This window comes from Ailuropoda melanoleuca, chromosome 10 (assembly GCF_002007445.2).
Source record: "Ailuropoda melanoleuca isolate Jingjing chromosome 10, ASM200744v2, whole genome shotgun sequence".
In the NCBI taxonomy this organism is placed as follows: Eukaryota; Metazoa; Chordata; class Mammalia; order Carnivora; family Ursidae; genus Ailuropoda; species Ailuropoda melanoleuca.
In genome coordinates, this window is record NC_048227.1 from 49755467 (window position 1) to 49767559 (window position 12093).

Here is a 12093-nt window from a genome sequence, read left to right on the forward strand (position 1 = left end):
CCCAGCAGCCAGAAACTGGTATCATCTCCACCTACCAAATCCACTTCCTCAAAATCTCCTCAGTCCCACTTGGAGTTGACTTCTTCCCTCACCATTCTACTGCTTGAGGTCACCTGGGACCTCCTAACATCCAAAAGGTGCTCCACTTTCCTTTGACAGCGCTACTGACCACACTAGACCTCTCGAGACTCTCACTGAGCTTCCGACATGACGCCATCGTTCCCCTTCTTTCCTCTTTCCTCTGTTAATTCCTGTCCTCTTTCTGTTCCCGTAGATGGTGATATTCGTCAAGTTTCCTCTCTTGAGCTTCAGATCTTCCTTCATTCCTTCCTCCTCAGAAAACCCATCAAGTCACAGGAATCCCAGGATGTGGGGGTACCTGAGGTTTCAACCTCAACTCTCCCCCTTTTTTTTTTCACTACACTCCTTGGTACAGTGCTTCCCTTCAAATGCCTCAAACACCTCTTGTGTGCTAATAAACCCCATACTCTTCTCTCCAATCTGTCACGAAAGCCTGCCTATTATACCTCTTCAATCTTTCGAACTATCCCTTTGTCCCCATTCCCGCTGACACTGTCTTAAAACGGGCCCTCTTCATTTCTCCTTCATAACTGAAGTGGTAATATAAGGAGTGCCCCTGACGTCAGCCTTTCGTCCTTCTAATCAAGTCGTCACCCTGCTACCGGAGCAGTCTTCCTATTTCTTTCATTTTTAAAATAAGAATTGCATATATTTGTGGCATACAATATGATTCTTTGATTTACAAATATAGTGAAATGGTGATTACAGTCAGACTAATGAACAGATCTTCTCCTCCCATGAGAGCACCTGGGATCTACTGTCCTAGCATATTTCCAGTATTCAATACAGTATTATTGACTATGGTCATCCTTCTGTACATTAAATCTCTGGATTTATTTATCCTACGTACCTGCAACTTTGTGCCCAGTATCTCCCCACTTTCCCCACCTCTCCACCTTGGTAACCATTGGTCTATTCTGCCTCGATGTATTTGACTTTTTGTTAGATTCCACATATAAGTAAAATCACGCAGGTTTTTCCTTTCTGCATCTGGCTTATGCCACTTAACATAATGTCTTCCAGGTGCATAAATTGTTAATCTTAGCATGTTGTTTTCCAGCTTAAATTAGTCAGAAAAACCCATAACCCACAGGATGGAGTCCGGTGTTCTATGAAGCAGCTCAAAGTCACCAAGAGCCCTGCAAGGCCCCCCATAGCTTTACCTCTGCCTACCTCTCCCAGTTTATCTTTTTCCTCTCCCTCACGTGTATCCATTTCTCCAACCAGACCCCAAATAATCCATGCTCCCTTTGCCTCTATATTTTTTCACGTGCTACTTCCTTGGTCTTTCATACCCTTTATCTCCTTCTCTTTCTGATTAACCTTTACTTGTTCTAAGACACAGCTCAGGTGACACCACCTCCAGGAGGCTCTCCCAGCCTCCCCTACTCTGAGCTGAGTGTCACTTCACTGTGCTGACAGTCTACCATGGACATGAGTCTCTGAGCCCCTAGCAAACTGCAGTACATCATCTCCCTACCTGCTCTTCAAGGACAGAGACCACACTTCTGTGTCTTTACATCCCGATTCCAAGCTCAGCATCTGGCAAACTGCTGATGCCTATCACTTGGTAAATAAGCGAATGAATTGAACTATAATCTCATCAGATGACCCCCCAAATCTAGATCCTGAGCCCTGAACTCCCCTTACAGTCCTGTATTTTCAACCAAAAGCTGTACATATCTACTTTGGTATCCCACTGTCACCTCAAAATTCAAACACCTAAAAATAAATTTGTCATTTTCACTCTGAAACAAGTTCCCTCTTCTGTCATGCCTGCTTCTATTCCTGGTACGAGCCTTCTATCAATCAAGCCTCCTCAAAGCCTTCAAGTCATCCTGGGCAGCCTCCTGCCCCTACCTCACAGAGCACGCTGGTTTCCGGATGCCGACCACTCTCCTTATCCACACTTTCCCCTTCTTGCTCAACCCCTCCGCCTCCACCCAAGCCTTTCACATCCAATTGTGAAAACTTCTTGCTAATTTTCCCAGGCTCTTCCATGTCCTGTACATATAACACCCAACCACCAGGTCCTCACTAATCATGGCTTTCATTTCATCAGGACTTTTGCAAAGTCAGTCATTAGATCCCTACACTGTAAGGAACAGAGTAAAAACTCCTAAATTTGGGTTTTGCTCCATTCTATAGCGCCCACACTCCTTAGAACAGATGAGCTCCTTGGGACAGAAACACAGGTTCCGGTGTCTACCCAGTGTCTAGCAGTCTCCAGCACAGTGAGACCCTCGAGATACTCTAGTTAAAGAGATAAACCTGGCTCTGCCTTCATTGCTTTAGACGAAATGTCCTTAAAAGAAGAAGTAGCCCACATTTCCAAAAGGACCGCGTTCTTTCACACAAGAAATTTCAGTTTAAACTGAATATATCTTCTCACTACCTCCTCAAGAATTTCATTTAGATGGTTCTTTTAGCCCTCTACATTCCTGTTTTCTGGGAATTCTCCTGCCTGGGTGCCCTGCAGTATCCTCTCCACCCACAGACAGCGTACCCATCCTGCAAGCCCCAATTCCCTGCATAATTACAACCTCTGAATCAAAGCAGAGTGAGAGCTTCTGAGATTGGCAGGGGCTCCCCTCAGGTATTCAGCTGAGTTTCTGTCCATGAAAGTGTGTGAGAAAACTACATGCTGTCTAGGAAAGAATGATGTGAAAGAATTAGAGTTAATAGTGCCTAGAGTTCATATGGGGCTAGGAATAATGCCTGTTCCCACAGCCAGCCTGGAAAACCTTACAGCCCACCGTGGGTTCGGTAGAGTGTATATTTGGTAGAGGTCTTGCCTCAGTAGCAGAGAATGACTAGCCCTGGAGCGAACAGTGCTCCAGATCCATCTAACAAATGAAAAGAAAAAAAGCAAAATTTAAAAGGATCAAACTGTTTCCACATAATATAACTGTATCCCAGAATATACATAAGACTATTTTCAGGAATAGAAAAATATCTAGCACTGAATATGTTTAAATTCACAAGATCATACATCTAATCAAAAATCAGCAGGTATGCAAAGCAGCAGAAGAATATGACCCATAAATCAAGAAATCTGATACAGATATTAGGATTAATATACAAAGACATAAGAAATGAAAAGATTTAAGTTGAACTCAGAAAATAGAAACTATAATGTGTTCAATAAAGAATGTACTGGAAGTAGTATGAGCTGGATTAGACACTGCAGAAGAAAAGATCGATGAACTTGAAGAAATAGTAATTAAAACTATCCAAAATGAAATACAGAGAGAAAAAACAATGAGCAGAGCACTAGATACATAGTATAATTGAAAGAGAGCACAAAAAAAAGTATTTAAATAAATAATGGCCAAAATTTTTATGAAGTTGATGAAAATTATAAGCTCACAGATCAAGGCAACTCACAGAACTCCAAGCACAAGAAACAAAAAGATAACTTCAGCAAAACATGTCATAAACAAATTACTCAAAAATAGTTACAATGGCCAAGATCTGGAAACAACAGAAGTGCCCATCAATGGCTGCGTGGATAAAGAAGGTGTGGTATATACACTATGGAATATTATTCAGCCGTGAAAAGAAAGAAATTCTGCCATTCGCTACAACATGGATGGGCCCTGCGGCTATCATGCTAAGTGAGATAAGTCACACACAAAAAAGAGAAATAATGTATGATATCCCTTGAATGTGGGATCTAAAAAAGCTGAACTCATAGAAACAGAGTAGAAAGGTGGGTAGGTATGTGTCAGGGGAGGAGGGTGTCAGGGAAATATTGGTCAAAGGGCGCAAACTTGCAGTTAGAAGATGAATAAGTTCTGGAGAACTAATGCACAGCATTGTGATGATAGTCAACCATACTATATAATATACTTCAAAGTTATTAAGAGACTAGATTTTAAATGTCACCATTAAAAAGAAATACTAATTATGTGATGTGACAGAGGTGTTGGTTAATGCTATGGTGGGAATCAAATTACAATATATAAATATTTCAAACCAATATATATTACACCTTAAACTCACACCATGTTGTGTGTCAATTACATCTCAATTTTCAAAACTAGTAAGTAAATAAATAAAGAGAAATTATACAAAATCTACACAAACTCTTCCGGAATATTGAAGAGGAGCAGCAAATACTCCCCAACTCATTCTATAAAGCCAGCATTAATACCCTGATGGCAAAACCAAGATATCACAATAAAAAAAAACAAACTAGAGAACAATATCCCTCAGGAACATGGATTCAAATATTCTAAACAAAATCTTATCAAATCAAATCCAACAATATATAAAAGAAAGAATACATCATGACAAGAAGTAATTCCCCATAGCATGCGAGGTTGCTGTAACAATCAGCAATCAACTAATGCAATTAAAAAACAAAACATAATATTATGAAAAATACTTTTGTTTTTAGTGGTTTTCATTTTAATATTATAAAACAGCAAAAAATATTTTTAAGGATTTATTTCTTTATTTTAGACAAGCAGACTCCCTGCTAAGCAGGGAGCCTGACTAGGGGCTCAATCCCAGGACCCTGAGATCATAACCTGAGCCGAAACCAAGAGCCAGACACTTGACCAACTGAGCCACCCAGGCGCCCCACAAAAAAAGATTTTTTAATATTAGAAAAAATACTAGAAAATGCCAAAATAGGCATTTGAAAACTCTCACTATATAGTTTCTTATAGAAACTCATAACAAACCAGAAATCTATTGAAAGATTTCCTTAATCTGATAAAAGACATATATATATATATATATGCATATTTATATATATAAACTGCAGCAGTATCATACTTCATGGTGAAAGACCAAATGATTTTCCCCCTAAGATCAAAAACAAGGCAAAACTTTGATCTTACCACTGCTATTCAAAATCGTAGTAGAGCCCACCCAGTGCAATAAAGTAAGAAAAAGAAATAAAGACATGGTATTGGAAAGGCAGTCATAAAACCATCTTTACTCATATACAGATTAATTGCCTATATAAGATATGTCTAAATAAGCAATGGAATTTACCAAAAAAAACACATAAATACTAATAAGTGAGTTTAGCAAGATTGCAGATACAAGATCAATATAGAAAAATCAATTGTTTCTATACACTAGCATTGAATAATCAGAAATCAAAATTAAAAATCAGTAACATTTACAGGGCACCTGGGTGGCTTAGTTGTTTAAGGGTCTGACCCTTGGTTACAGCTCAGGTCATGAGCTGGGGGCTCTGGGGTCGAGCCCCACGTCAGGCTCTGGGCTCAGTACAGAATCTACTTCAGATTCTCTCTCCGTCTCACTCTCTCTCAAATAAATAAATGAAATCTTCAAGATAAATAAATACATATGTACATAAATACATAAGGAAATAAATATCAGTAACATTTACAATAGCAACAAAATTTTGAAATATTTATAGATAAATCTCACTAAAGATGTGTGACATTTTATACACCAAAAATTATGAAACATGAAACGTGTCTGAGAAAAAGTAAGGAACAGCTAAATAAATGCAGAAATAGACCATGTTCCTGGGTCAGAAGACTCAATACTGTTAAGAGGTCAATTTTTCCCAAATTGATCTAAGGATCCAACATATTCCCTCGCATTTTTATAGAAACTGATGAAATGGTTATAAATTTCATACAGAAATTCTATGGACCTAAAAATAACTGAAACAACTTTGAATAAGAAAAAGTTGGGGAAGTATTTGCTCCTCTTCAATATGCTAGAAGAGGTTTAGTAGATTGATATAATATCTCTTTATTTATTTATTTACTATTATTATTTTTAACAACTGAAATAACACTATTTCATCTCAAAATTTGTTTTATAGCTCTTATAATTAAGACAATGTGGTATACATACAAAAATAGATGAGTGAAACAAGACAGTCCAGAAATAGACCCCCACATACTTATATAACACTGATTTTTGACAAATGTAAAAGGCTAATTCAGTAAAGAACTGATAAACTCTTCAACAAATATTGTTGGAAAAATTGGATATCTGTATGCAAAAAAAAAAAAAAAAAGCCTCACTTTGATCCACACCTCACATCATACACAAAAACTGACTCAATAGGACCACAGACTTAAACGTAAAAACTAAAACTATAAACCCTTGCGTTAGGTAGAGAGTCCTTAGATACAACTATAACATGATACTAGAAGAACAAATTGATAAACGGACTCCAACAAAGTTTCAAACATCTGCTCTACAAAAGACTCTAAGAGCCAGACTGGGATAAAATATTTTCAAATCATAGAGCTAATAGAGGATCCAGAATATGTAAAGATCTTTCAAAATTCAAGAAACAACTCAATTCAAAAATGGGGCAAAAGGTTGGAACAGATTTCTTTTTTTTTTTTTTAAGATTTTATTTATTTGACAGAGAGAGACACAGCAAGAGAGGGAACACAAGCAGGGGGAGTGGGAGAGGGAGAAGCAGGCTTCCCGCTGAGCGGGGAGCCCTATGCGGGCCTCGATCCCAGAATGCTGGGATCATGACCCAAGCCAAAGGCAGACACTTAACGACTGAGCCACCCAGGTGCCCTGGAACAGACACTTCACCAAGGAAAATACACAACAGCAAATAAACACATAAAAATATGATGAGCATCACTACTCACTGGGGAAATGAATATTAAATCACAAGAGACTTACATTTATTTTTTTTAATTTTCTAGAAAATGGAAACTATAGTGACAGAAGGTAGATCAATGACTGCCTGTGGAAGAGGTACAGGAAAGTTTGGGAAAGAGAGATAACCAAGCAACAAGTGAAACTTTAGGGAGAAATGGGTACGTTCCTTGCCTTGATTGTGATGATGGTTTCACAGATGGATATGTAGGTTAAAACTCAACAAAAGATACACTAATATAAACAGTTTATTGTTCACCAGTTGTTTTTAATATCTTTTTTTTAATAAAGCTATTTTTAAAAATCTTTTTTTAGGGGCGCCTGGGTGGCACAGCGGTTAAGCGTTTGCCTTCGGCTCAGGGCGTGATCCTGGCGTTATGGGATCGAGCCCCACATCAGGCTCTTCTGCTAGGAGCCTGCTTCTTCCTCCCCCACTCCCCCTGCTTGTGTTCCCTCTCTCGCTGGCTGTCTCTATCTCTGTCAAATAAATAAATAAAATCTTTAAAAAAAAAATCTTTTTTTAAAAAAGGATTAGAGGGGCAACTGGGTGGCTCAGTCAGTTAAGCAGCCTACTCCTGATTTCAGCTCAGGTTTTTATCTCAGGGTCATGGGATCCAGCCTGGCATCAGGGTCCGTGCTCGGTGGGGAGCCTGCTTGTCCCTCAGCCCCTCCCCTGCTCCTGCTTGCAAGCATCTTTCTCTCTGTCAAATGAATAAATAAAAATCTTAAAAAGAAAAAAGGACTAGAATATATACCAGTCAATATGGCTCCCAGTGTCCTCTTTAAGAACGGTAAGACACATTTGAGTTGGTTTAGTCCCAGTGCCTCATTTCACACAGTAAGCTGTGTGTAAAACAGAGAGGACAAAAGTCACTAAGCTTGGACTCTTCAATAGGACTCATTTCAATTCAAATCCAGGCTCTGCCCTTTCCACCTTTCCAAACCTCAGTTTTCTTAACTCTCAACTGAGGCTAACAGAAGTTGTCTCTTATGGTCCCTGTGAGTATGAAACTTGATAATATACGTAAACCAATTAGCCAACACACAGCATGTACACCGTAACTGGTAGCTATTATTAGGAAACTAAAGCCCAGAAAGATGAAGTGACTTGTCTGAAGTCACACAGTTATGACATAGCAAGAACCCTAAAACCATCTCACCTGCCTTCTATCACATGCTGTTCCCCATGAGTGATCCTTCAACTGGTATTTTGCAGCATCAAACACATTGTTCAAAAGCAAAAGTGACATCAAGAGGACCCCCAGTAGCATATAACACCAAGTAAATCCAGCTGCAACACCAAAGACTGATAGAGTTGATATGCAAAATTTTGCACAACCACGAAACCGTGCAACTGACACAGACATCGTGTTAGGACCATTTAAAAGTGATACTAAATACAACCCAGGCTTCAGCTGGGATTCATGGAGGGTAGAGGTCAGAAAATGAGGCAGTAAAACTCAGGAACTTCTGTGTCAAATCATGAATTCTTGATCTAAGGTCCAAAAAACTTACAGGCTTCATGTGTAATCTCTCAGGGCCCTATGGACCTCTTGAAATAGTATGGAATAAGTATATGTATATACATACACTCACACACACTCACACACACACACATATATATTCCTATACATACATACTTCACCTCTATAACTTTTATAAAACTCTTAGAGGTAAGTGATCCTCTTAAAATATTAAGAGTAGCTATTATAGGTGGTAAGCTGATTTGAGAGNTATATATACCTATACATACATACTTCACCTCTATAACTTTTATAAAACTCTTAGAGGTAAGTGATCCTCTTAAAATATTAAGAGTAGCTATTATAGGTGGTAAGCTGATTTGAGAGACAGAAATGTTACAAAAAATCATAACCGTGAAAAAGTCAGATTGAGGGGTGCCTAGGTGGCTCAGTTGGTTAGGCGTCTGCCTTCGGCTCAGGTCATAATCCCAGGGTCCTGGAATTGAGCCCCGCCTCAGGCTCCCTGCTCAGCGGGAAGTCTGCTTCTCCCTTTCCCTCTGCCTGCTGCTCCCCCTGCTTGTGCTCTCTCTTTCTGTGTCAAACAAATAAATAAAATCTTTTTTTTAAAAAAGAAGTCATATTGAAAGATAACTTGAAACGGTAAATTTATCTGGTTCCTTTGATTCAACGTGAAATGAAATCAATAAGCAACACTAAAGCAACCTCTGGGGTTACAAGCAGAGTGAAGACCCCATTGAGGGCAGGGGCCACATAGACAATTGGTCTAACAGTTTGTGGTGGCTTGAACAGTAGGCAGCCGCTTAAGACAAAATCTGTTAATTTTTTACTACCCTAATTCCAATTAAATCTTAGTAAAATCCTTGTCTGGGATTGTTCAGAAGAGCTTTCAATGACTCTGGAAAACAATGGTTATTCTCAATCTCAAGCATTTCTAGGCTGCTTTAAAAAATCCATGAGAGGGGTGCCTGGGTGGTTCTGTAGGTTAAGCATCAGACTCTTGGTCTCAGCCTGATCTCAGGGTGGTGAGTTCCAGCCCTGGGTTGGGCTCCACGCTGGGCATGGAGCCTCCTTTAAAAAAAAAAAAAATCAGTTAAAAAAAATCAATTAAAGAAATGCATGAGGTTTTTCTAGTACGTACTTATCTAGCAATAGAGCAAATTCTTCATAGGATAAGAAAATGAAAATACCCAGTAGAAAGGGGTCATGATTAAAGCTTATTCTCCTCAGAATGGATAACAAAATCAAAGTTTAAAGTGCTTCTACAGAAGGGGCTGGTGGAAGATTAATAATTAATGTATAGCAGCAATACAGAAATTTTGAAATGTAAATCTGATGAACAAAAAGTGGCATATTATGACAAGCAGGAGCGACAAGGGAGAAGGAGTGGGGGAGGGTCTTTTGCTGGGAGACGGAACAGAAAGCGGGACTGATGGGGCTGGCGGGGTTTCCCTTTTTTTCCGTGCAAACTTTCATCTGGACCAGGACAGAGCTGAAAAGTTAGGAGAGAGTGAGGGGAGGGAAGACTCTTTAACCAAAACAAATCAGGTTCACTTGTAGCTTTCCCAAGAGTCTTTCTCTTAAGAAAAGGAAAAGAAGAAAGTTTAACGCATCACTTTGATATGTGCTTTGCCCGCCAGTTTCCTGTACTTTCCATTTTCTTCCCATCCCCTTTGCTCCCGTTCTTACGGTTAGATTCTTTTTTTAAATCCATTTCAATTTTCCTCTAATATTTGTGTATAATTTTTCCTCCTTTTAACTAAGCTCCTTTTGAAATGCCTCCCTTTGTGTGTCTCCAGGCGGGGGGCAGGGTCTTTGCTCTCCTCTTTGGCCCAGTTTACGGGGGCTTGGGGCTTCACCGGGAGCTCTCAGGAGAATTGTGCAAATTGCACCCGGGCTTCCGTCGGAAGAGCCACTCATCCCGGCGACCCCGTGCTGTGCCCGAGTGCATCAAGGCCATGTCAACCCCTTGATGCTGCCTCACGCTGTGATCTTCCTTTGCACTGTGTCATATGTCACGATGGGTTTTCCCACAATGCATTCTTTAGTTCAGTGTCAGGGAAAAAGAACAAATAATGTGCTCCTGTGGCAGCCAAACATGCTACCTGCAAGGTTGGGGAGCAGAACACATTTTCCTCCTCTGCAGTGAATTCCCTCCGCTGAAGCTGTCTCTTCCTTGCCATTATTCTCGCTCTGCCCGCCCCTCCCCTACTCTGACTTCAGCAGCCCTGCAAAGTGCCTTCTGCAGGTTAAATCATTCATCTGGCAGGAAAATTTGGAGTTCCAGACAATCTTTGGGAGTTTCATTGATCAGTCTGTTTATGCTAAATATATTTACACAAGAAATACAATATAAGGTGTTCCATATTGTCTCCATAGAGCTTAGTCAGGAAACTATGTGAAAATTGGAGGAGGGCAGAAGTTTCCCTTAGGAAAGGCCAAAAAGGCCACTGAGAAATCATCTCTAAACTCATGAAAATGTCTATTTTTAATTGCCAGTTCGTCACTTTACCTTTTAAAAAATTATCATGAAAAATATCTCTTTTGCTATGTAAAATAGACAAACGCCAATTTGGCTGCCCTTACTCTGCCTTTCTGAGAAAGGAAAGAAGGCTTCTCCCTGATGACTGTATTTATTATCTGACTACATACAATCTCTCTTACACACGCCACATGCTGTAGCATGTATGGTATTTGGAGGTGTTCATGCAAACTTCCTATACCCACCTGCCTCGTAGACAGAAGGAAAGAGACAAACATCATGTTAATCCTTAGGGCATCTGAAAGGATCAATGAAAAATATCAGACTTCCTTCCTCTCCGGAGCGTCCCAGCTTACAGTCAAGTGTAAAAAAAAAGAAAGAAAAGAAAGAAAGAAAGAAAGAAAGAAAGAAAGAAAGAAAGAAAGAAAGAAAGAAAGAAAAGATCATGGGGCTAAGAGGCAGCCCCTCAGCACCCCTGCTACTTGGGGGATTTGTTAGAAATGCGGGCTCTCAGACTCCTCCCCACACCTACCAACTCAGAATCTGCATTTTGACAAGATCTCCAGATGGCCTGCTTACACATGAAAGATTGAGACGTTCTGCGCTGCACTGTGCTGTGGGATGTTTCCGAAAAGATGTAGCCGGAGCCAACTGCGTCTAGAACTTTTGCCCTGAGAGCAAACCACCTTGCCTGCTGTAGGTACAAAGCACCCNAAAAAAGAAGAAGTCATATTGAAAGATAACCTGAAACAGTAAATTTATCTGGTTCCTTTGATTCAACGTGAAATGAAATCAATAAGCAACACTAAAGCAACCTCTGGGGTTACAAGCAGAGTGAAGACCCCATTGAGGGCAGGGGCCACATAGACAATTGGTCTAACAGTTTGTGGTGGCTTGAACAGTAGGCAGCCGCTTAAGACAAAATCTGTTAATTTTTTACTACCCTAATTCCAATTAAATCTTAGTAAAATCCTTGTCTGGGATTGTTCAGAAGAGCTTTCAATGACTCTGGAAAACAATGGTTATTCTCAATCTCAAGCATTTCTAGGCTGCTTTAAAAAATCCATGAGAGGGGTGCCTGGGTGGTTCTGTAGGTTAAGCATCAGACTCTTGGTCTCAGCCTGATCTCAGGGTGGTGAGTTCCAGCCCTGGGTTGGGCTCCACGCTGGGCATGGAGCCTCCTTTAAAAAAAAAAAAAATCAGTTAAAAAAAATCAATTAAAGAAATGCATGAGGTTTTTCTAGTACGTACTTATCTAGCAATAGAGCAAATTCTTCATAGGATAAGAAAATGAAAATACCCAGTAGAAAGGGGTCATGATTAAAGCTTATTCTCCTCAGAATGGATAACAAAATCAAAGTTTAAAGTGCTTCTACAGAAGGGGCTGGTGGAAGATTAATAATTAATGTATAGCAGCAATACAGA